Genomic DNA, 25,157 nt, shown 5'->3' on the forward strand with positions numbered 1-25,157 from the left:
AAGAATGTTGGTGTGTTTTATTTTCAGATCAGCTACACTTCAGGATTGCCAGAGTCAAATTCACAAAATAAATTCTGAAGAAAGGTAGACTCATCCTAAAATTACTTTTGTAGGTAATACCGCAAATAGGGGAAGATGAGCAACAAGTCAGGTACCAGTTCAGTAGAAATGGATATAAAGCATATCAGATGCAGAAAATGACTCTACACCATATCATATTGTTGTGGAAAAGACAATTTTCCTACTGGTATGAATAAACAGGAATATTGTCTGTAAGATTTGGAATGTAAACATTATTCTTTACTCATGAATGTTAGGGATACATTTGGAATATGGTGCCCATTTTTGAGCATTTTGTTTCAAGAAGAAATATAAAGAACAGAGACAGAGTCCAGAGAATTGCAAGAAAAAGACTTAGAGGTGTGGAAAAATGGATTTATCACCTGTAAGTCACAGGCCGCTGTTGTCACACAGAAGACTATGCCTCAGGAAAAACTTTTAATGGTAAGGAGAGTGAAATAACAGAATAAATTGATGGGGTGTCTACAGAGTTCCCATCTCCAAAGGTGCTTAAAAACAAGTTAGCCAAGACACAAGTTAGATAAGATCTAAGTAAAATTGGTCCTTGTTTGGGTAATAGAAAAGAAAGATCAGAAGGATCAACCTCCTTCTTCTGTAGGTGACCTGAACATCATCCAGGATTCCTGCTCCAGGATCTTACACAAGAACACTCCATATGGCAAACATCTATCCCCCTAAGCAAGCAAAGTCATTCTGTTGGAGAGAAGCATGCTCTGTCATAAAGAGGCAGAGCATGCATGTATGCATATAACACATGCCTAGTCTGCTTAATTTGCACACAAACTCATTATGAGTGTTTATTCAGCCCCTGCTCTCCTCTAGAAGCAGCAGCATCCTGCATTACCTTCAGTATAGATAACAATCTAGTCTGTTATGTAAAGCCCATTAGCTATCCCTACCTCTTACTATAAGAACTGTGCAGAAGTGTACGTGTCTACAAAATCCAACGTTAAATGAACTCTAATATTAGGAGGGCAGACAAACAAGAAATAAAGGAACAACACAACTTGCACTCTCAACTTTAAAGTCTAGCCTGCATAAGGTTTGATACTCTCATGTGTAGGCAATACACTATATTAGATCCTAAAGTAATGCATGTTATTGGAATATTTGCATAAGGAAATGAATGCAGTAAATCTATTGACGTCGTCAATGCAGAACTACTGTAACTCTAACACTTTCTGCACTGCAGTGATGATTATGAAACTAGTAGGTATTTTATATTATTAACTCAAGGCAGCGTCTTGTAATAAATACTCATAAAACATATTGGCAAATACATAAACTGCAAAAACATAAGTAAGGAATTTTGATATGTTCTCTGTCATGAATAAATTGTTAATACTGCTACCCAGTAATTATTTAATCAAAAGTATACTTAAGGAAATTCTGAAATTACTGAGAGATTTTAGTTGTTAGAAATAAGGGCCCTATCTTCATGATAATTATTGAAGCAGGGTTAGAGTATATTTTAATAAAAGTGTGAGACAGTATTGAAATTCAAATAACTCCTTGGAGGTTTTATGGCTCATACAAAATGCAAAGAAAATCAGAAAGAGATTTTTCAAAATTAAAAAAACTCTTTCTTAAAGAGAGATATAGAATTATATGTCTTCTTCTGAAAAGACATTATGTTTTGTCGTCAGTTTGTAAAATATGCATTATTCATAACATTGACAGAAAAGATATTTAGCCTAAATTACACTCTTTCTTTCCTACCCTGGAATTTTTCTTCTATTCAAAGTCTACTGTATCTTTCATCTGTTAAGTCCCCTCTGCATTGACCCTGGAGAATACTGAGATATTCATGAGATATTCCTTTTATTCATCCTAAATCAGGTGAACAATAAAAAAATATTGATTTGTTATGCAGTATAAATAGTTCACGAACATATAAAAATTTAATTCAGGATTCAGTGGGTCAAATCCTAGACTGTGATAAATTAGCAACAAATGCAGCTGCTCCACGTTACACCAACTGGCAATGCTGTTCAATTTGTCAGGTGTACTGCATTTCAATCATTTAATAGCTTCAAGAGATCAATAAGATCTGCAGTTTCAAGTTTTCAAATGTCAGCCTACTTGCTTTCCATACGCTTACACAAGCAGTAGGGAGGAATTAGCAGCAAAATCCTTGCAATAGTGTTACCTTCATACATGCTCACAAGCTTGTTTAATTGGGATTGGATACTGCACTCTGACTCTTGACCTTGGTCATCACCAGTGGGAAGCTGCTGAGGAATTGATGCCGTGAGAACATGAGTCACCAACATGTTATCCCAATCCCACAAGTGGTGTAAATCAATGTAACTGCGCTATTATAGATCCAAGGATAGAGACAGCTTGTAAATATGGGAAATATGGGGGTTGAGCAACAGAAATAAGGTCGGAAGAGACAACAGAAAATCATTCCATCTATCTCCTGCCCCAAAGTAGAGCAGTGTGTTATTTCTGGCAGAAGATTGATGAGTATTTTCTGGAAAACTTCTGGTGGAGAAGACTCTAAAACTTGTTCAGGCAAAATGTCCTAGTGTCACATTATGTTTATGATCAGAAAGTTTTCCATAACGTCTACCCATAATGTTTATTTTTACAGTTAAAATTAATTGCTTCTTAGTTAATGACTGCAGTCAAAGTTCTCCTTTCATCCCTATTAATTTCTCACCTCCTGAACCTGATGCAGCTTAGCTACAATCTCTTCTGGCCACATCTGCGATGAAACTGAAACTGATAATATGATCTGGAAAATGGAGAGTTTCAGGCAGTTTTCTGAAACTGGAAAACTTCTCATTTTGAATTTCCAGTCAGCTGAATCAGCCACTAAGTCATGAAACATTCATTGTCACTGGATCCTGAAAAGACTCAAAATAATGCTTATGGAACAATGTAGTCCTAAGCGTGGTTTTCAGTTGTTTTTTGTTTGTTTGTTTGTTTTTCTTTATCATCAATTGCAGGGATACTCTGTTATGTTTTTTAGTATAAGAAATAAAAATATGAGACCAAGACACATTTTAGACCACTTGTGAATTAGTGCAGTGTGTCGTAAGAATAAGTGTTCCAAAAGAAAGCACTTGATTCTCTGGCTTTTCTCTGTTTGTTGGCACAATCATGGGTAGCTTAGTCCTTTCTGAAAGAGAAAAGAATTTGGTGGCTGTAAAACCAAATAATCTTGTGTGCATCATGAGATGATGAACTTTGTGCATTAAGTGCTTTTTAGATGGTACTGAATTCTAGCTGTGTGATGGTTCCAACTAATGATTAACATGATTCATTGTTTTCTCTTATGCTCATTAAGGAAAATATTTAGATTTTATTAGAGTAAAGGACTCAATGTTTGTTGAAAGAAATAATGGTACTTGAAAAGAAAATTGAAAGGTAGTAAAAAGCTATTGCTGGTGAAAAGGGAGTGATAAAAAAGGTCTTGAGAATGACAGAAACATCTATTTTTCTCTGATAATCTTTTCTCTATGAATGGACTTTTCTGCTATGATCAGTATAAGAAGAAATGTGGTTAAATCCCTCAGATTGACTCAGATGATTTAACAGTCACTGTGCTTCCTAAATTGATTACTGAAAAGAAAAACAATCAGCTCACATCCTTTCTTGAGTGTACAGTTACTAGTAACACTTCATCTTCCTTGTTCATTGTTCTTCACTAAAGCTTGGCCTTGGTCCTCAGATAACCTCTCCTACATGGCCATGCCTGAGCTGGGGTTGGACAAGATGACCTCCAGATGTCCCTTCCAACCTCAACCACTCTGTGATCCTGTAATACTTGGAGGCAGCTTCAGCTAAACCTCAGGCTGGTGGGCATCTCTTCCCTAAGAGCTCTAGAGTACTCTTCTGGCTCATGTTCAGCATCCATCTGGTATCTGTGTCATTTTCTTACTGCTGAGAGGAAGGGAATGACCCTTGCCTGCTTGATGGACAAGCATATGTGCAGATTTTTCCATACCTGTGGTACTCATTGCTGGTTGATAGGGCCAGCAATGCTTTAGGGCCTGAAACTCTTCCTCTGTCTAATCCTCTTATTTCATTGTAGAATCCAGGCATACAGCTTACTGACATCCTTCAGATGTTTCCAAAGCACTTGCCTATCACAAATTTTGTAGTAGCCTCCAGTCTATGGACAGATTGCTTACCCAGTTCTATCCAATCTCCATCATCTTCAGGAGCTGCTTCTCTCTAGTTCCTTGCATCCATGTCAACTTTCAGAGTGACATCCAGAAAAGAATACCTGAAACTACATAACAGGCTTATTTTCTCAGCTCAGATACATTCCTCTGGAGTAAAACTACACTGTGCTGGGGGATATTTAGGCCTGTAGAGAGTACAATATGATCTGGATCTGTGCCTGGCACGTAGGCAGTTGTCTCCTTGTTTTGCCCACAAGCTTCCCACTGTCTGTAGTGCTGGGAACCTTGTGCCCTGAGCCCTTGGGGTCATGTGTGACTCCAGCCCAGGCAAGTGTGTGGAGAGTGACTGTAAAGGCTCAGCTGATTGCACAACTATGCTAATTATTTTGCCTTTAGGTCTGAACTTCACATCATTCAGTATTCCTATGAATTCCTAGCAGTTAAACAAATAGTTGCATTTCATCTCAGATACTTCAGACCTATATCACATTAAAAGTTTTTCTAAGAAGTCAAGTGGTCCTTTCCACTTCAAAACAGATACATGTATTTATTTTTAATCCTTATGCTTGTGATTAATACCAACAATGAAGGTAATATTTAATTTGCTTTACAAACCTCATAAAGACCAAAACTGCCTTGAGTTCTACTCAGATATCTGGAAGAAGAAGCAGTCTCTTTCCACTGCCTCCTCTTTCATCAGGTTTTCAAATTTGTGAGGAAAAAAGAAGATAATGAGAAAGAGAAAATGAGAGAACAAGAGAAATAAAATATATGTAGTAATTTATTGCACTTAGCCTTCACTTTTGTGGCTATCCAGGCATCAGGACTTCTTTTAGTCACTTCACTGCATAATCTCATTCTTTGTTCAAATCAAAGAAAAGAAACATCTCAGTATGGGATTTATTTCAGCAGATACAGCGTGAAGAGACAGTCATAGTGTGGAGGTCCACATCTTTAGGAAATCATATTTCATGAGAAGAAGGAAAATTATATTTTTAAGGAGTAATTCAACTGACCTACTACGGGCATCTACTATAAGAAGACAAGACTGTAAGCAGATCAGATATAGGTACATATAATGTGGCTGTGTGGCTAAAAGAATCTCACCTAAATGTCTTTTGTAGGATTCTTGCAGACCAGCCTCAGTTTTATCCATGTCTCTTGCTTAACTGAAACTTTGGTCAGACCCTGCTCTGTAACTGATCTTGTACAAATTGCCACGTCAGCGAGAGAGGAAAACTTGGTGCTGCTGTTTTCTCTCTGGTCTTTGTTAGGTTGTCCTCCCTCATTTATTTCCACAGAAGACAGCTCTGTATCTCTTCCAAAAAGCAAATCTCTCTGCAATGCAAGATCCTCCATAGGAGGAAGGCAAAGTGTGTCTAATACCCTAAGAAATTGTCTTCAGTATTTGATGATGTTTATCCTGCAAAAGGAGTTTTATCTCCCAGAATTCTGAGTTTGCTTTTCCACTGAGATTGAACTTTTACCACATGTGTAAGCAACAGATTAATGAAGGTGTGGTGGTTTGGCCCAGCTGGACAGCTGAACTCCACAATTGCTCTCTAGTTCCCCCTCCTAAAAAGGAAAGGGGGAGAAAATACAATGAAAAGGGAAGAAAAAAAAAAGGGGGGGGGGGGGAGGGGATAAAAGACAGGGAGATCACTCAACAGTTATTGTCATAGGTAAAACAGACAGACTCAGTATAGGTAGATTAAAATAATTTATTGCCTACTGCTAACAGATTAGAGCACTGAGAAAATAAAAGCAAACTAAAAACACCTTCCCCACATCCACGCTCTTCTATGTTCTCCCCCCAGGTAGTGCAGGGGAATGGGCAATGGGAACTGTGGTCAGTCCCTAACACTTCGTCTCCTTTCACAGTCCCTCTCTGCCCCTTCTCCACATGGGGTCCCTCCCACGGGATGCCATCCTTCCTGAACTAAGCCTGCGGGGGCTGCCCACAGGCAGCAGCTCTTCAAGATCTGCTCCAAGTGTGGCTCCGTACCACAGGGTCCATCCATCCCCCAGAAGCAAACTGCTCCAACATGGATCCCCCACGGTGGGAGGCAGCTCCCCCCAGACCCCATGCTCCTGCGTGGGCTCCTCTCCACAGGCTGCAGCTCCGGCCTGGGGCCTGCTCCTGTGGGGGCTCTCCTTGGGCTGCAGCCTCCTCCAGGCCACATCCACCTGCTCCACCGGGGGCTCCTCCATGGGCTGCAGCATGGAGATCTTCTCCATGTGAGACCCATGGGCTGCAGGGGGACAGCCTGCTCCACCAGGGGCCTCTCCACAAGCCGCAGGAGAACTTTTGCACCGTGCCTGGAAGAACCTCCTGCTCTCCTGCTACACTGACCTTGGGGGCTGCAGGGCTGGTTCTCACTCCTCTCTCCCAGCTGCTGTCGCACAGCAGCTTTATTCCCTTTCTTAAATCTTTTTTCCCAAAGGCTCAGCCAGCATTGCTCACTGGCTCAGCTCTGGCCAGCAGCAGGTCCCTTTTGGAGCTGTCTGGAGCTGGCTCTGATCTGACATGGGGCAGCTTCTGGGTTCTTCTCACAGAGGTCACCCCAGCAGCCCCCCATTACCAAAACTCGCCACATTAATCCAATACATAAGGTCATGGGGATTTTCCACCATCTGAACCTTCTAAACAGATATTGTATGTTTCTTAAAACATCATGAAAAGGATGTTACTAAAAGGATCACTCTATATGTCCATTGTTACACCTGTGCTTCCCTAAGCATACACTCATTACCTCTGTCAGAGGCTGAATACTATCAGACATGGGCTTCAGGGACCTTTGCTTTAACTTAGCCCAACAGTTCTTAAATTCTTAGTGATAAACTATTAGATTTGGAGTGGGTATTAATCCAGATAAGTCTTTTTGCTTGCCTTATGCAAGCAATCAAGCTGGAAGATCATTATGGCCTGTATGCCTTTAAAATCAGTAGGTCTCTGAACTACATATTCATAATCTTCAGGAATGACAAATTAAAACTGTGTTGAAGTGAGGCAAAAAAAAAAATAAAAAAAAAATTAGAAAACCTGGCAAGTATTCAAGCCTAGGCACACTATTCATCTTGATCTTGTTAATTTGAAAGATTATCATTTCAAAAAATTCTGAAAATACTGAATTATTCTTCCAATAATCTCATGCTGTCAACACTCTGGTCCAATATTAAAGTATGCAAATGTGAATTCTCTTCTCAGTTTACATACCACGCATATGTGATAACTTTCATCTTAGTTATAATAAGGACTGAACTAGTGATTTACTAAGCCAAAAACTTAACATTCTTAAACTAAAACATTGTTTCCTGTTCATAAAGCTGAATTAGGCTCAGAGCTTCTGTGATTTGAGTGTGGAGGAGGTTGCACTGCACAAATTAAAGCAAATACACTTCCTTCCAAGTGATGTTGTCAGAAAATGACTTCTGTGAGACTCCAGGTTTTCACGTAGAGGCGTTTGCAGGATCATAAATACCTGTTCTTTCTCCTTGAGTCAGGAGATCCTGAGACCTCAGGACTCTTGTTTTCATTTTTGAACACAGATGCCCTGACAGGGTTCACCAGAATTTAGTTTAGTTTAAATTCAGCGACTGGTGGGTTGAGTTCTTTCTTTTCTTTCTTTAGCCTTTGCTGTCTTCTCTGTTAAAAACTGTCATACATTTGAAATTCACTGATAAAAGGCTATACTTTGCCCCTTCTGCATAAAACAGCATGAATCTGGGTCTTACAGACCCCAGGAGTAGATTCTTATGATTTCCCTTGTGTGCCCCTTTTTTCTTCTCAAAGCTACCTTTTATTATTCCTCCTCTGCTGCATTTCTCAGTGTCTCTCATTCTAAGGTTGGCTCATCTAGAGCTAGCAGAAGACTTTCTGGAGACTGTCAAGGCTTCTTGGAGATTCCCATGTACCATAATCTTGCAGAGATTTCACCGCCCACTTGATTTTCTCCTCTAACTAAGCCAGCTGACTTTAAACCCACAAAGACAAAGTTATCAGCAGAATCAGGACTGGGGCATTATAACATATATCATCTGCTAAATGCGTCTTCACCGCAGTCAAAAATAGAATCACTTCCTTGGGTTTGGGTTAACATGGTTTGTTTTTTCACATATTCAAGTTCTACCACTGATTATTTCAAGATGGCCCTTCTGACTTTGGGTGACATAAGCAGGTATTAGCAACAACTGCAAGTGAATTCCCTGCTGAACATCAAGAGGATGTACAATTTTTCAGTCCTTGTGGACTGGGTTGTAGCTGTATTTTAGGGTTCAAGTTTGTGGTGGACTTTTCCCCCTTTTAACTACTTTAACCGATGTTCTGTGCTTGTATCAAGAGACTGTAATACATGTACACACACACCTTTCAATCAACATCTATAATAAGAGGGCAGACAACAATTTACAGTACAGGCACCACTGGACCTGCACGGGGACTGCACATAGCCCTGCCTTGGTAGTACTGGTCCCCAGTACCAACTTTCAGGGATGATGCTGTTGCACTGGTCGGTTTGATGATTTAATCTTCCTTCTCTGCAACTGCATTACAAAAATTGGAATTTAGTATTAGCAGATTCCTGCTGTGTTTCAGAGCATTCATTTTTGTTAATATCTTTACAACTGAAAATGTCTCTCCAGCATAAACTTGAAGGATCTCTGCTGATTTTCACTGAATCACTTTTAAGTTACAGCACTACAAACAGCAGGAAAGCAGACCAACTTATGCTTTTGTATCCTTCGAATTCTCAAATCCACCAATGCTAACTGTCTTGTGGTCATAGATGTATTTATATAGACCAAAGAAGCTGGTTCCATAGATGAAATGTTAATGTCTCATCAGGCTGCATATTTACTGCTTAAATCCATCAAAAATACTTACAGAACAATGAAACAGCTCTCGTCATGACTCATATATTACTAGGTGCAAACAGTTCCTAAACTGCTCTAGTCTAAAGTTAACATAGTTTCAAAACAAATCCTGACTGTCAATGGATGACTACAAGTACAGAACTTGTGTCTAAAAATTATTCATTTCTAATAATCAAGTTGTGTTTAAAATAATGTGTGAATATCAGGCTAGACTTTCTATGATACTGGACACTTGTCTTTGACTAATATGTCATATTCAACCAAATCAAGTCTGAAGAGCATTAGGGATTTTACCAATATTTTTAAAAAGTCAAGTGTAATGAATTGAAAGAATTAAGGTCATATTTTTCACAATATACAGATGAACAAGCAGCTAAACATTATTAAGATGGTGTCAAAGCCTGTCATTTTGTAAAGTTTTATATGTACCATACATCTGAGCTCTGTGGTTTCAATGCTCCCATCCATGATTTACTCTCGAAGATATGGATTTTGCCTAATTGTTCCCACAGATCATAGGTTTTATCTGAATGATCACTGTTTTTCTTTTCTTTTTCCTTTTTTTTTTTTTCCTAGATGATTTGGCTTGGTTTGGATCTGTTGTGTGAGTTGAGAAATGCCACGGATATTAAGCAGAGCAGACAACCTTTGATCTCCTATCCACCTGTTAACTCTCCATTGGATATTTTACAAAAATTCCTTGCACAGACCTGCCACAAAAACGAACAGCAGTTCAATCTGCAGAGCGAGTGCGGAGTACAGACAATGCCTTGCAGAAAGCTGGCTGTTGTTTGCTGTTGACAGGCTATTTTTAGCTCACAGACTGTTATTCCACTGAGCAAACCCAAGTCAGGTAAAAGAAAATGCACTTTGCAGGCTTATCTGCATAGAGCACTGGATCAATCAGAATTCTCAATACCTTTAATGTGCTCATATTTTTAATACTTGGCTGGCAATGTCATATCTGACATTGCTGTAGCAAATCTAACAAAACTCCTTCAATGGGCCAGTCATCCTGCTGTATAATAAAATGCCCCAAAATTTACATTATGCTAAAATAGGTGCTATGGTAATCTAAAAACAGGCGGCTAGCAATTTGCAAAGGCTTCTGCTATATTTATTGTTGCAATAAATGAAAAAGACAATCAGCACTTTCCCCTCTTTACCTGTCCCTCACCAGCCCCAAGCTACTTTTCCCTGTCATCAGGGCTAATGATAGGATTTCAGGTCTCCCACTTCTCAGAGCAAAGAGCCGTGACTCATGCACCAGGTTAGAGATTTAGGCCACAGTCTAAATCTCCAATTCCCAGTGATCAATTTAGCAAGTCTGACTTCAGTTCAGCACTTTCTGTGCTACTTTCTTTGGGCAATGACAGTGTCAGCCTGTTGTCATCGAGCTTCTTTGCCTTTCAGTCTTTCTTGACATAAGTGTAGGTGGTCCTCCATCAACCAGGGTTTTTCCATCTAAGTCAAAAAAAGGTCATGGGAATCTTGATCCTTTTTCTCTTGTGCTAAGAAATGTTACATTTATACCAGTCATTGTCACTTTTTTCTCTTCACTAAACCATTCCTATTGACCACTGTGGATGCAGAGTCTGCTGTAAGTCTATTGGCTTTAGGATTGCTTTTTTCATAAAAGTAGAAAAGCATGAATGTTAGGAAATCGGGTGGATTCAGACTGCTGACTGAAAATTGTAATCTTACTGTTGTTGAGAATTAGCAAGAAAGCAAGAAAGAAAAGCAGTGTTCCAAGCAAAGTTTCAGATTTCCAACTAAGGCTTTAGAAGAGCAGACAGTGATTTGGATTAAGAATTTTTCTTCAATTAGGTGTTTTTACAGTGCCTTCATTCATATCACGCAAGCTCATTAAAGGGAGATTTTGCACTTTCAATTTCCTAGGAAAGCACCTCTCACCCAAGAATTTACCCAATTCATCTTTATGCTGTCTTTCCCAAATACAACATTAACACTATATGTGCTAAAGTATTTTAGTAGAAACATATCCAATGATGATAACAAACCCTACATCTCCACAACACTTGACACAGAAGGTATTCTGGTTTGTGACTGCTGGATGCGATGCCCTATGCACTTGTCTAGTTTATGCTCCAAAGGTGATGTTCAGCTCTTATTCTGTTGGCTTGATGGACGAAATGAAGCAGACCTCCCTTTTTATATTGACATGACCACTTCCCACTTCACTTCTTTTCAGTTCTTTTTGACATACTAAAGCAGAATGATAAACTGATCATGAAATGGCAAGGCTTCTCCTGTTTGTCTGCCTGCTGGAAGATTTGTGTCAGCTATTCTCAAACCCCTATGTGATATTAGCTCACACAGGTAACTTCCCCTTAGGCTCATGCAGGTACACACAATGTTTACAAATATGATCTATAGGTATTTGAGCATCCTGAGCATTTTGAGCAGCTGATATAACTGTGTCAACCTGTTTCCAACATCTCACATCTGTCAGAAACTTTATAGCGCATCTAGCAAAATCTATCATCTGCCTTCATTAAAAAAAAAACAAAAATGGTCTCATCTGCATTTCACAATACCAGAAATCACAAATAACTGTAATAATCCTAGTCATGCCATGGTGATCTTAGGCCAATTTTTAAAAAATGTCTCAAAGAAGGAGTAAGCTCCAAAGTGTAGCTGTTGGTAAGGTTAGATATCTTACCTACATGAAATTAGACTTCTCCAGTTAGGGGAGAGGCAGGGTCTTCAGCTATCCTAATTTTAAATACTTTTGCTGGGAGAGGTAAATCTCTTTCCCCTAAGGTCTCTGCTTCTCTGCACTGATGAGAGAAGGAGCCCAGGTGGCATACAGGTTACTGTTCTTTGCATGATTAAAATTAAATGGAATTATATTCACCCATTTTGCTTATATTTTTCACCTGTTGTAACAACTGGGAATAATTTGCCTAACCGTCTTTCTTCTCAGTAGCAGTTTGGAGATCTTTTAGTACTTCTAAGTTGCAGATTTTTAGCACAAACTACGATGTATATTACCAGTGAAAATATTATGATATAGCAGGGGCTTCACCACATGCTTCAGTTGTTTTTATACCCATTATTGCTGTGCCATCGTAATGCAATTTTCCTCAGACTCCCGTGTTATTAACCTGCATTCATCATTTATATCTCTCTCCTGAGGCTTGTTCTAAGACTCTATAGAAGAAGATAAACAAATTACAGATACGGGAATTAATTGTTGCCTCATTGGAGCACCCCAATCAAGAGATTTTAGGAACACTGGTTGAACTGAAGCAGCCCATATACCATGCTGATGGGAATGGTAGGAATGAGGGTTGAACAGAAATGCAGAAAAGTATAAACAAATAAATACACATATTAGGGAAAATATGAAAATACAAGCCAGAAAAAAAAATATGATAAAATAACTGTAGACCTCCAAGGAATGAGACTGTGCAAGCCAGATGTTAAATACTCCTTCCAGCAAGGTTTGTTCCCTGTTGCTCATGCAGCCTTTTCTACAAAACACGTCACCTCTGTCAAGCTCCTTAGAAAGCTCTGCCTCTTCTTTCTGTTTATCTCCCTTCCCACTTAGGATCAGGCATAGAAAACCCTACTCTCTCCAAAGGGAGAGGGGCCAAAGTGGCCTGAAACCCTCCTGGCAGCCCTTTGCTGGCCCCCAGCCTCATCCCTGCCCCAGGACAGCTGCCAAAGGCTTGGCAGCATGGCCCTGGAGGAGGGCACGGAGAGCGTGGGGAAAGGGAAGAAGGACCACAGTGGAAGACAGCATTAAAAGAAGAATTGGTAGAGGAAGAAGAGGGACAGAAGAACAAAGCAAATTCAGAGAAATATGAGGGCACATCAGAATGACTGTGTATATTAAAGAAGCATATGGTGCCTTGAGCCACAGGGGACCCGTGTTGTGCTACAGTGGGTAATGACACAGAGTGACAGACTGTCCCTTTTCCCTGAAAATCATGTGGCTGGAAAGGATGAAATACTTCAGAGGGGAGAGGAATGACTGACGCAGTGTCCATGAGGAGCTCTGCATCGGAGCAACCAAGAGCACCCAAGCTGCCTCCAGCCACATGTGCTAGCTGCTGGGTACTGCTCTGGGAGCATGGCAAGATGCAGTGGGGAATGCCTGGGAAGGGGGAGATAGAAGACTGTGGTGGGGAAGAAGGGTATAAAAAGGGCAAGGGAAGGATCCAAAGTTTGGCTCCAGGTTTGCTAGCCTGACCTCAAGTGTACACAGAGCCCGTGAGAGGGTGAGAGCACGACTGAGCTCTTTGCTGAGAGCAAAAATAGCGACTGTGAAAGAAATGGGAAAGAGGCAGGCAGACAAAAGAGAAGAAAGCTGGTGAAGAAAGGAAAAGCACATGAAAACACTATCCTCAAAACCAAGGCAGACATGCCAGCCATAGTAATTTCCAGTGCAAATGCCCTGCCTGCACTGCAGCTCAGCAGGGATTCAATCACAGTAAATTTTAGGTGACTGTGGGGTTTTTCGTTTTTCTTTTATTTTCTTTTTTGGGGGGGGAGGATAGGGGTCTTTTTTGTGTAACAATAATAACAAAAAGGCTGTTTAATTCTGCAGAAGGAACATAAGGAGAAGTTTTGCATAGAGGTGACTGTGTTCTACTCTGTCTAAGGAAGAGATTTGTGGGTGGTTTCATGCAATTTCAGTGGTGTAGCTGATAATCCTACAAAACAATCTCTTCTGCTATGTTCTACGGTTGATTTTTTTAGCCACGGCTATCAATCAGGTTGCTTTTCAAAGCAGGCAAGTGTCAGTGTCTCTGCTCTGTAGAGGCAGCACAGCAGCACAGAAGGGAGAAACAACTTGCTGGGGGCTTTGGTGTTGATGTGCTGGTATGACAGACAGAGAAAGGCCTGCACTTCATTTAAAACCACCAGGCAGACTCCCGTGTGGCTTGACTGCTATGTGGCCAGAAAAAAGGTGGTCATTTTTACATCAGTGAGCTGAAGCAGACTGTGGGAGTCTATTTTGGACTGGAATAACTAACAACATGGGTGGAATTCAGATTTTTTTGGCTTGGTTCTGGTCATTCAGTGTATGATTAGGAAGAAGCATTTTGTGCTTTGGACAAGGATATCTAGAGCCTGAACTAGGTACTTCTTCATTCTTTTTTTTTTTTTTTTTGTCCTAATGATAGAAATTAAATCTACACATAATAGTAGCAACAACAATAACCAAAAATTAGGAAGATGTTTCCCCCACTTGTGAAAACATAACAGCCTCCACAACTTCTCTTGTAACATCCTCTGTAGTATCTCGTGTTGGCCTCTCTGAGACAAATTGCTGGTCAATATTGCACTTGGCTGCAGTCCTGCCTGCAAATGTCTGTGTTCCTAAATAATTTGTGAAATATTTCCACATACTGCTTCTAAGCCTGTATTAGAGATGCCCAAATAAATTATAATCTTCCCCTTCAAGAAATCTCACATTACATACTTTCATGTATTCTAAAGCAAAATTCCTTTCAGTTCTCTCTTCAAAGCACTTGTATTCTCAACAATGGTTTGTAATGTGCTTATCTTGGCCGTTCTTTCCCAGCTGAGAGGCACAGTTAATTACTACAGTCACAGAGCATTTGCAGCAGTGGTTCCTAAACACCCTGCTGTCCTCAAAGGTATGCGATCGGTTTGTTCTTGAAATGGCCACCTCAAATAACAAAGTTGGTAGAAATGCTCCAGATGCTTTGCTGATCTTACTATGAGATTATGTATCACCCTTCCTACTTCAAACTTCATTACAAAAAAATAATAAATAAATAAATTTTAAAAAAAAAGAAAAAGATGAAAACAGAGCATTTGAATCTGAACTCCATTCCATCAGAAAATGTGCTACAAATCAAGGATGGATAAAGGAAAGCTATTTGTTTAGAAACCAGGAGACAAGATTGGTGCATGGATGAAGTTGTTTATTTTCTTATCTCTTTAAATTCACATCAGTGTTCTTTCAATTTATTTTTCTGGAATTAGAAAAGGGATACATGTGTGTATCTTGCATAGCATAAGGGAAACATCTATGTTCCTTGACTGGAACTGTTTCAAACAAACTACACAACAAATAATCAGCACGTGCACTTCATTGGAGAAAAATACAGTGTCACAGGGCTCCAACAAGCAGAATCCAGGATCTTTACCATGTCATCTACACAGTTACTGGGAACAGATGTGGCTGGCTATCTTTTGAGGGTCAGACACAGAGCACTCACCCTGTGTAAAAACCTGGTAAATAATAAATCCAACCTTGCAAGCAGTGCTGAACAGCTTGAGTTTTCAGATACCTCTGTGTGAATGATGAGGGAAAAATCAACTCCACATAATCCACAGTGTTAAGCAGAAACAGCCTTATGGTAATCCTTAAACTATGAATTTCCAGAAGCTGGGAGCTTTTTTTAAAAACAAATTCATTCCACTAAATGTTTCCCCGTCCTTGTATTTTGTATGTTTTTGTACAGTTTAAGGAATTATGTAAAATACAAAGGGAGAGGACAAAGAAAAACAACCAAGCCTCCAAGTCCCTATAACAAGACAGCGGAGAAAGCAATCAGCCAGATTCATCATCTCCCATTCATCCAATTTACAATTGCTGTAGAGCTGACCCTTGTAGCAAAGAAATACCTGCCAGCTATCGTCCAGTCACGTTAGGTATTACATTCCCTCCCCACAGACCACCGGTGGCCAATACATTGATTTTACAATCAGTCCAAAAGCAACATCTTTAACACCACTCTGGATTATTGCCCCAGCTCTGACTCAGGGAACATTTCCTCTAACTCCTGTGTTTTCCTTGGAGACTTCTCCATCTAAACACTGATTGAGCTCAACCAGCTTTATCTTTTAAAATATTACAAGGTAATAAATCACATCTGGGGGAGAGCAGGGCAGCTGTGTTACTGTGGTTTATCAGGAAGGCCACCATACAGCAAAATGACAGCTTTCCACTTTCCACTCAGGCAGACACGTGCACGTACAAATTGTGCCCCAAGGTCAATAGCCAGGTTTCTTCCTGTGTTCACAAACCCTGGGGATGATGGGGAAGGGATACAAGTGGCAGGGACACAGATGAAGTACCGGCTTTTCAAAATTAGCCTGGATGTCACAGACTTCTCAAACAGGCCTTCAGCATGTAGACACCATCCTTCATGGATAAGGCCTCAGTGACCTGCCCTGCGATCCTGCAGGCTGGAGGCAAGTAAGCAGCAAAGCCTGATGCTCAGTAACACTGCAGAGCAGCAGGGGACAACCCCATGAAGCAGTTCCCATGTTCAAAGCCACTCCAGCAGCTCTACCAGCTGCCCACCCCTCATAGGCCAGCGTGTGTTCTGCTCCTCAGAGCACCTCTCAGACCACGACACTCATTGGGAAATATGAAACTTTGGAGACTTGGAGCCAAACAACAAGCCATTGGGTGACTTTTAGAGACTTCTATCCTGCAGACAAGAAATACCAGACAAAGCTGTGTTCTACAGCTGTTTCACTGCCAGGCTCATCACAGCAGGGCATGGGACTCAGTATCTAGCTGGTGGACCCCTGCTCAGCAGGCCAGCTCTCTGCCAACAAGAGGAATCCTCTTCTAGGCATTTGCAGCCTGCATACAGCTGCTACAAGAGTTTCAAGGGAAATCTGGCCCTCTGCTGCCTGCAGCAATTTGTGCACATTTGCAGGTGTGACACGTTTGCTTCACATGACCTCTGGGAAGGCAAAAGCATTGCCTGGAAAGTGTGTCAGTGATACCACTTAGCACTTAGATTTTTGACTTCAAAGTGTTCTACCAACATTAATGAAGTAAGCTTAAAAATAAGAGCTGAAAACACCCTAATAACATGGAAATGTTGCCCTGGAATGAGAATATAAACAAGAAGACAAGAATGCCATTATAAAATGAAGAGTTTTTTTTTTCTTTCTTTCCTTTTTTTTTTTTTTCTTTAATGAGCTGGCTTTGCCCAATCTATTCTAAATCTAGCTCATCTGTTAAGCTCAGCCCCCTCTCCCCCCCCCCCCCCCAGCCATTTTTTTTTTTTCTTTTGATAGAACTGTTCTGTAAAATATAGCAATTTGAGATGTAAAATTTCAGTTCCTGTGACCCTGCTGGCCTGGGAGAATATAGTACTCCATTTAGAGAGATTTTAAATTACTCCACTTATAACTCCAGACTATTTTTCAGGCTATGTAAATGTATGGTACAGAGTCCCTCAAAGAAAGCTTCAGTCCCTGCTTTGAAGTCCTGGGACTGAGGGACACAGCTGGGGTTTCTTCAGGAGCTTTGGACAGTCAGAGGTACAGTTTTCATCAGAAAGCACTGTCAGGACACACATAACTGTGAGCAGAACAGATTGGTTTGAACAAAGCAGGCAAAATTGCCAAATAGGGGCATCTCTTAAGCAAGACTCCCATTGCTTTTAATGGGGTTAGGGTTATGCCTGCTGGAATGAATTCCCAGCTCTACGCTGAATTTGCTGTAGTAGAAATCCCTTAATCTCTCTGTGGTCCCTTCCCTCTGTGCTCTTTGCTATCTCCTCATCTGCAGATAAGGATGATACTAATGTCTGCCTCCACGGGTGTTATGAAAACTAATTAACTGAGCTTTCAGGAAAATTTCAGCAGAAAAGGCAAATTTTTCATATGATGATGATGCAAATACATTCACACATATTTCCCCTCTGTAAAGAAGTAGATTTTGTATGCATAGAGACACAGATATATATATAAACCCTACCTAACACCTGCCACACCTTTCTCTACATCAAGGCTCTTCTCTTTGCCTTATCTTTCTGTTACAATCCTGCTATTTTTAAATGCTGGGCTTTATTCCAAGTCAGTGTGGGAATGTCAGGTAGGCAGCTGTTAAAAAAAAAAAAAAAAAAAAAAGAGGAAGGAAGAAAAATGGAAGGAAGGAAAGAAGGAAGGAAGGCAGGCAGGCAGAGAATTTCCCTTCTCTTTTTTAATATCATTTTTGTTCTATAACCATCGTCCCTGCCAGTCAAAAAAGCTGCTTGGTTTTTAATGAAAAATCTGAGCACCAACAAATTGCAACCCTCCTTTTCAACACAGACATGCCCTTTGAATTTAATTATGCCTCAGGCAATGCATTATAGCAGACATGCGATAAGTGACACCGAAATCTTACAACAAACACAGCAAAAAATCTCTCAGTGGGAAAAAAAAATAACTAGGAGCCAGATTTCCTCTTTGGGTACCAGCATCTGCCTGTTTTATCCCACCTGGGCCCCGTGGATGCCAGGAGAGCTGCAGCTATTTTTAGAGTCCCCATGGGTCCCATCACTGCATGTCCCTTGGTCCCCTGCTCTGGAAGGTGTGCAGGATAACATTAATCCAGAGGAAGGGTGGAGAACCTACTCTGGGGCAGGGGCATTCCTGGTGGGGTCACTTGAAGCACCCAGCAGGAGCTGAGAGGAGCACGAAGGAAGCAGAGGAGTCTGGGAGGGCTCCGTTCCTCCCAGGGTAATTTCTCACAAGCTGTGTCAACTATCCACAGTTAGACAAATACTTGAAATGTCAACATTTCCCATTTTGGTGGGGAGAGGCAGCACCCGTTACCTTTGGTTTTGTTGTCCTGGGAGCTGCAACAGCCAGTAAGAGGAGCCTGCCTGGGAGTTTTCTGAATGTTTGCAGAAGAAAAATTCTATGGAAAACAAACACACATGGCCCTGCTGTAACGCAACACCAGGGTCAAGCTCTGTCCTTTTGCATCCTTCGGGATGCTAATATGGGGTAATGTAGTGCCCCTGTATTATTTTGAGCCTCTGTGGTGGCCAGTAACTCCCAAGCAGCAGCAACTCTGGCGGTGCACAGCGAATGCACCTGTGAATTATCTGGGTGCAAGGCATTTGTATGCATTGGGAGACAACAGTCACTGATACCTTCTGATTGCTGGTGGGCAAATATCAAGACAAATTCCATCTAACCTCGAAAGTCATGCTGCTATAACCACAAAATGAAGCAATTGCAATCCTGCCTGGGAGACTCATTCTCTCAAAGTGGTTGTATTTGACCTGATCTTTGCCTTTCATCCCTTTTCTCTGCTGTACAGGTAACTTGGCTCACTGGCTTTATAAGAGAAGAGAAATTTTTTCATTGTAAATCAGATATAGCTGTTCACATCTGAAAATCCTTGCTTATATCAGGGAACTGGTTTCTTTTAGTGTGCAGCTGTCACAAGCTTCTGCAGCAACTGTTTTCATTGAAGTTTTAAAGGCAAGAGGCAGATAGTGCTTTACAGAAGAGAGGGCTGGGATGCGCAAACAAGTTATTGGGGTTTAATGTGTTTCTCTGCAGCAGCTGAGCAACACGGGCCAGCTGAGTTCACATCTTCAGCTTGAGGTAAACAGAGGATTTCAGCTACACACGTCACCACGACCTGCTAAGGTTTCTTGCCAGGTATTCACAATAAATCGTTCCCTTTCTTGAGCACAATAACTCCATCACATAACTGAGTCCTCCAGATACTTAAATGTTTAATTCCTTATTTCACCACTAACTTGCCTTGCAACCAAGGGTCATACCACCTCTTTACGCTTCAAACTTCAGGTGTAAAATGGATGTAACAGGAATGCTCAGTCAAAAGGGTGTTGTAAAGCACAAATGCAATAAAGCCTGTGAGGTGTGGAGATATCCCAGACACCTCAGCTGGTCTGAGGAACATTTTACACACACCTTTCTGCAAAGAGGAATCAGAATAGCCCTGCTTTGCTTTTAGTCATTCACAGTGCTCCTCATTATTTATACAGCTGTGGAGCTGACAAATGTTTTAGAGTCTTCTCTTTTGCTGCAGTAAATAGAACTCAACTGAGCTGTGCTACTCTATGGGAACCAAAAATCCAGCCCACTACGCTGCTTGTTTTAATGAGAACCTGCAAGTCACAATTCTCGTACCAACATATTTCTGAGAAGTACACCAAATGGAAATCTGGTGATTTATCAAGCTTTAATCGGTTTGATATAATTCCATAAATTTTGCACCCGAAGGTCTCAGATTGCTGTCCCGGTTACCTGTGCATAAAGCTCGCTTCTGGCAAATGATAATTAATTCTTAAACTTCATAAGCGTCTGAGTTTCAGAGCCCCCAGAGCACATTTGTATGAAGATTAGACATTGTTTCTTTTCTCCTGTTCTCTTTGAAGTCTTCCCTTCAAAGATTGCAGCTTGCTGTTCAGGCTGCAGAGAGCTTTTCCTGACAGAGACTGCTTTTCCCTGCGCTCACAGAGGCTTTGGGTCTGACGCTGCACTCCCTTACTCCGCTGAAATATACAGAGAGATGCCAGCACCGCCTCGCTGCCGGCAGGGAGGAGAATCAAGCCCTTTGCCAAGCGCGTCAAGTGAATTGCTCACCCCCTGTGGGGGAAATTTACCACATAACAACGCAGTAATTGATATTGATGGTGTGCGTTGTTCGCATTTCATTTTTTCAGATGCTTGTTTTCAGGGTTGTGAGAAGTCAGGTTGTGGTGATCAAAGGTCGAAGCCTTAAGTTCCCTGTAAAACAAGTTCCTCGGGGCTATGCTTAATGTGAAAAGAAATTAGCGGTGAGATTTATACCAGGCACATAACTAAGCTAAAACAGACCAAAGACATTAAATTGCAAGAATGAGACACTTCTTATTTACATCCCTGCAAACTGTAAGCAATTGCTCCGATGCTAAACAAATGACCTCCTCCCCAGTTTTACATGGAGTAGGAAGAATCTGGCCCATAACAAACACAGCTGAACTCTGCTTTCACACCTTAGATGAACTTCTTACTTCTCTCTCTTCAAGCTGCGTTCTTCTTGATCTTGTCATGAAAGAATATTTTGCAGCTTCTTTTCTAATGGGAAAAAAAAAAAAAGTGCAGTCAAGAAGTGTTTTTGTCTTTTTGTATTCTGGGGAACTTTTTCATGTCAGATCATTATAGGTGGTGGAGGAAAGGAATGGAAAGGAAAGGTTCCTATTATTCAGTTTATTTTTATTATTATTATTCATTTTATTATTATTATTTATTTTCCAGTTTCATATATAGAATAGAATAGTTCATTTGGAAGGGACCTACAAATATTATCTAGTCCAACTGCCTGATCTCTTCAGGACTAACCAGAAATTAAAGCGTATCACTGAGGGCATTGTCCAAGTGCCTTTTGAACGTGACAGGGATGAGGCAATAAACACCTCACTAGCAAACCTGTTCCAAAGTTTGACCACCCTCACATTAAAGAATTTTTTCCTAATGTTTAGGACCTCCCTGGCACAGCTTTGTGCTGTTCCTGTGTGTTCTGTCATCAGTTACCAGGGAAATTGGCCAGCACCCCCCTCTCTGCTTCCCCTCCTCAGGAAGTTGCAGAAAGCAGAGAGATCACCACTTGGTCTTTTCATCTCCAGACCAGAAACCCAAGAGTCCTCAGCCTCTTCTCACAGCATGTGCCTTCCTGCTCTTTACCAGGTTTGTTGCCCTCCTCTGAATGTTTTCAAGGACCTTAACATCCTTTTTATAGTTTGGATAAACTATCCCCATTAGTGAAAAAACAATAAAATGAAACAAAATGAAACAAAACAAAACAAAATAAATAAAATAAAATAAAATAAAATAAAATAAAATAAAATAAAATAAAATAAAATAAAATAAAATAAAATAAAATATAGGGTGACACCTTCATAATTCAGAAATCATAAGGCTGATTCAATAACATATATAGGGTCTCCATAACATATATAGGACTCCAGGGTCACAATGTTAAACAACACAACTCTCCACGTATTCCCATGGCTACCAGTACTCTCAACTGTGCTCCCTCAGTGGCCACTTACCCTCCATGCCATCTGTGAGAAAGTCACAGTGGAGGCAAATAAAGGTTGCGCCATCCAGATGAATCCTTCTAGATTAAATTTCTACTCAATGTACTCACAGTAATGTTCCAAAACACTGGGAAACAACAAGCAATGTTTTACAGTGTAGCCAAAACTGACACCTTACAGTCGGCATCAACAGGGTTTTAGCCAAATCATTGCAAGTCACTGCAGAAGCCATCACACTGATCTTATGTGGCTCTATGTTCAGTGGCACAAGTGGTACTTAATTCAAGAAGTGTCTTGCTCATTAGCAGATATCTTTAAAAGAATGTTATCATTAAATCTCTGCTAGATGCGAGGAAGTAGAAGTGCCAGACAATTGAAGTGCTTTGCTCATGTCATCAGGACCAGTGACAGAATCAGCAGTGGAGCGTGGAGTCCTCACACATCCTATCTTTGAACCATCCCTTATGTTATATTGCTTCACAATTTACTTTCCTAACAGATCGAGTCTTTCTCAGTACTCCTAAGCACTCTTGAGTGTTTGAGTGTCATTTCATAACACACTGCCTGGTGAAGAAAATGCTTCTACCTCCTGTGAGTCTTTTTCTTTTATTTTCTTTCCTTTTTTTTTTCCTTTTTTTTTTTTTCTCCACAAAATTCAATGTGCAGACCTGAAATTTCTTGAAAGTCATGGTCCAGGCACCTCAACCCTCCACCACCCACCTTGAGCATGCACAGCACCATCCCATGGTGGCCCAGGGGCCACCATCCAGATGAAAAAGAGCCAGGAGAGGAGGTTTATAGCTGAATGCCTTTGCCCAAGGGAAAGCAGGCCAAAGAATACAAAATGTCGGCAGAGGGCATGTTGCCCTTGATTGAGTGGAGAAGGGCCCCCGCTGGCTGGAAACCCAGAATTACAACAACAACAAGAAAATTAGTAAGGCTTGCCAGCTGGGGAGAGACATCTGGCTAGTGATCAGAGGGGCCTGTGAGTCAATTAATCCATCTCTGAGCTGGATTAGCACATTGAAACATGCTTCCCTTCACTGCTGTGGAGCGACCTGTTGAATGAGCTGTAAAGATGAATGGAACTAAAGAAATTTCATTTAGATAAAGAAAAATGGCTCTGAAGTAGTGGGTGGGTGGTTTTTACATGTGCTAAAAGAATTAAGCACAGCTCAGAGAATTTAGGGCATGGAACAGCCATTTGGATATAAAAGCTCTTAAATTTAATATATGCTGATTTTAAAGTTAGTATCTAGATATCTTCCTCTTTTTTTCATGTTTGTAGCATACCCAGGATGGATGATACTGCAAACACAGATTAGGACAAATAACTCTTCCAGTCCATTCTTCCACAGCTTTGTGTATTTCTGCAGGAGCTACTCCTGCTCTCTTTTGCTATGAAAATGCTGTTGCTCAAGGACATCATCCCACATTTAGCCCTGAAGAGACTGAGACTCAGTTTCCACCTCCTCTGTCTTTGCAGATCAACAGGACATGGTCTCCTTAGATGGTTTTCAGATCATCAGATATAGGACTTGGCAGAACCTCTTTGGTCACTGAGTTCAGTTTGTTCTGTCAAGAGCCATCAGGCCCTTAGTTCCCTCTTCAATTTTGACTTTTCTCTATTTTGGGTGGCTATTATTCCTGCTGTCAGAAGGCTTTTCCAAAACTTTATTCCTTTACAGTTTAGAATCTTCTTCATAATTTCTATTCTCTGTTTATTCAGACCCAGATTATACTCACACATACTTGTACCAGAAATGTCTTTAAAGTCTGTTCTCCCTCCTGAGTACTCAGCCCCCTGAGGTGTAGAGAGAGCTATCAAAAACTTCAGCTTTTCTTTTACTTATCTAAATAAGTGAAGCCACATTACTCTCCTCCCCTAAACCAGGCTCACCAGTCTTCTGATTATTATTCTTGTCTTTTTCTGCACCTATTCCTATGAGATTTTTTTTTTCATATTTATACACAGATTATGCACAAGCTTAAAATGATATAATGTGCAATGGCACCAGCAGTCCTTTGCATCTACAGAAAATACCCTCTCTGTCTATACCCAAGAGTTTGCATTCATTGATTTCATTGCTTCAAGCATCCAGTCTCCTCTGTTGTTTTCAGCTAAGAAGCTTTCGGCTTGTGGAAAGCATGAAGAATTTTTTGGTAGCACCTGGAAGATTAACACTGAAAACCTCTTAGGAAGAGATGCATGGCAGTGTTTTCATCCAGGAGAGGATGCCCAAGAACAATCTTGATGCAGCTATCAGCAAAGCAAATTCAGTACTAGGATACATCAGGCAAGATTTCTCCAGCAGAGGACTGTCTTTGTGTGTTACTAATAATCTAAACAGTGCCAGTGAAAAGACCTAGATGATATGAGCTGCCCATACAAAAAAATTGGAATGGTCCGTGACATGGTTCTGATAACAGTCACTGAGTTCTCTTGGGATATGCACTGTCCTAAATAATTCCTAGACTTGGGTTGGGGCTTGGCAAATGGTGGAGACCATTCACCACAAGTATTTTTCAATGCGGGCACCCTGTTTTAGTGGCTGAGAGAGGCTAGCTGTGTGTGGATTCACTATTGTAAGCCTACTGATCTCATTGCCTCAGAACATCCCCAGATAAATTTAATTTATGAGACTAGACATGGTTATTGATGCTAGCACACAGCTCCTCATCTGAAGGACCGACAGCACACAGTTCTGATCATCTGTATTCATGTCAGAGGAGCTCTAAGGTTGCAACTATAGCTCTTAAGCAAAGAGTGACACAGCATCCACCTGAATGTGATCATCCATATCACTTAATTGCTGCCAGAGTCCCTGGCCCTTGAGTTTTTTGCCAAGAAAACTTTCCCAAGACAACTCCTGGAAAGGGGCTAGAGACTGGCTCAGCCCCAGCAGCGTTCACAACAGGCTGCTGGGATGTGACCATCCAGTTCTGGAGATTTTGGCTTTAAGGGCAGAGCACAGCTGTGCCAGGTGGCATCCTGGCCAGAAAGTGGTCCCTGACCCATCCTATTTGCTAATACATTTGCAGCCAAACTAGATAAGATGCAGAAAAGGTCTATTTGGTTGTTCAAGGGAATGCAGAATTAATTCCATAAAAGAAGGTAAAAGAGATTTTTAATGCTTTTGAAAATTCCCCTTTATACTCAAAGACAATTTTATGTACAGAAACTGCACATAGCCCCTGGGAATTTGGTCCCGGATTCCTTTAACTGGAACATCCCAAATGACTTCAGCTGTCATAGGCCATGTTGTCTGAG

General features: G+C 40.8%; 1 protein-coding gene and 1 long non-coding RNA gene across 8 annotated transcripts in view; one reads left to right on the top strand and one right to left on the bottom strand.

Annotated features, from left to right (window-relative positions):
- GRM3 (glutamate metabotropic receptor 3) overlaps positions 1-25,157 on the top strand; it is a 449,804-nt gene that overhangs the window by 355,508 nt on the left and 69,139 nt on the right. The gene's annotated exons all lie outside the window — the stretch shown is intronic.
- LOC137850334 (uncharacterized) lies at positions 17,997-23,480 on the bottom strand. Its single transcript, XR_011092487.1, has 3 exons — positions 22,607-23,480; positions 21,899-22,013; positions 17,997-20,924 (listed from the first exon to the last, which is right to left on the bottom strand). It is a non-coding gene; the product is annotated as an uncharacterized lncRNA (long non-coding RNA).

The sequence above is a fragment of the Anas acuta genome, chromosome 1 (genome assembly GCF_963932015.1).
Source record: "Anas acuta chromosome 1, bAnaAcu1.1, whole genome shotgun sequence".
NCBI classification, from domain to species: domain Eukaryota; kingdom Metazoa; phylum Chordata; class Aves; order Anseriformes; family Anatidae; genus Anas; species Anas acuta.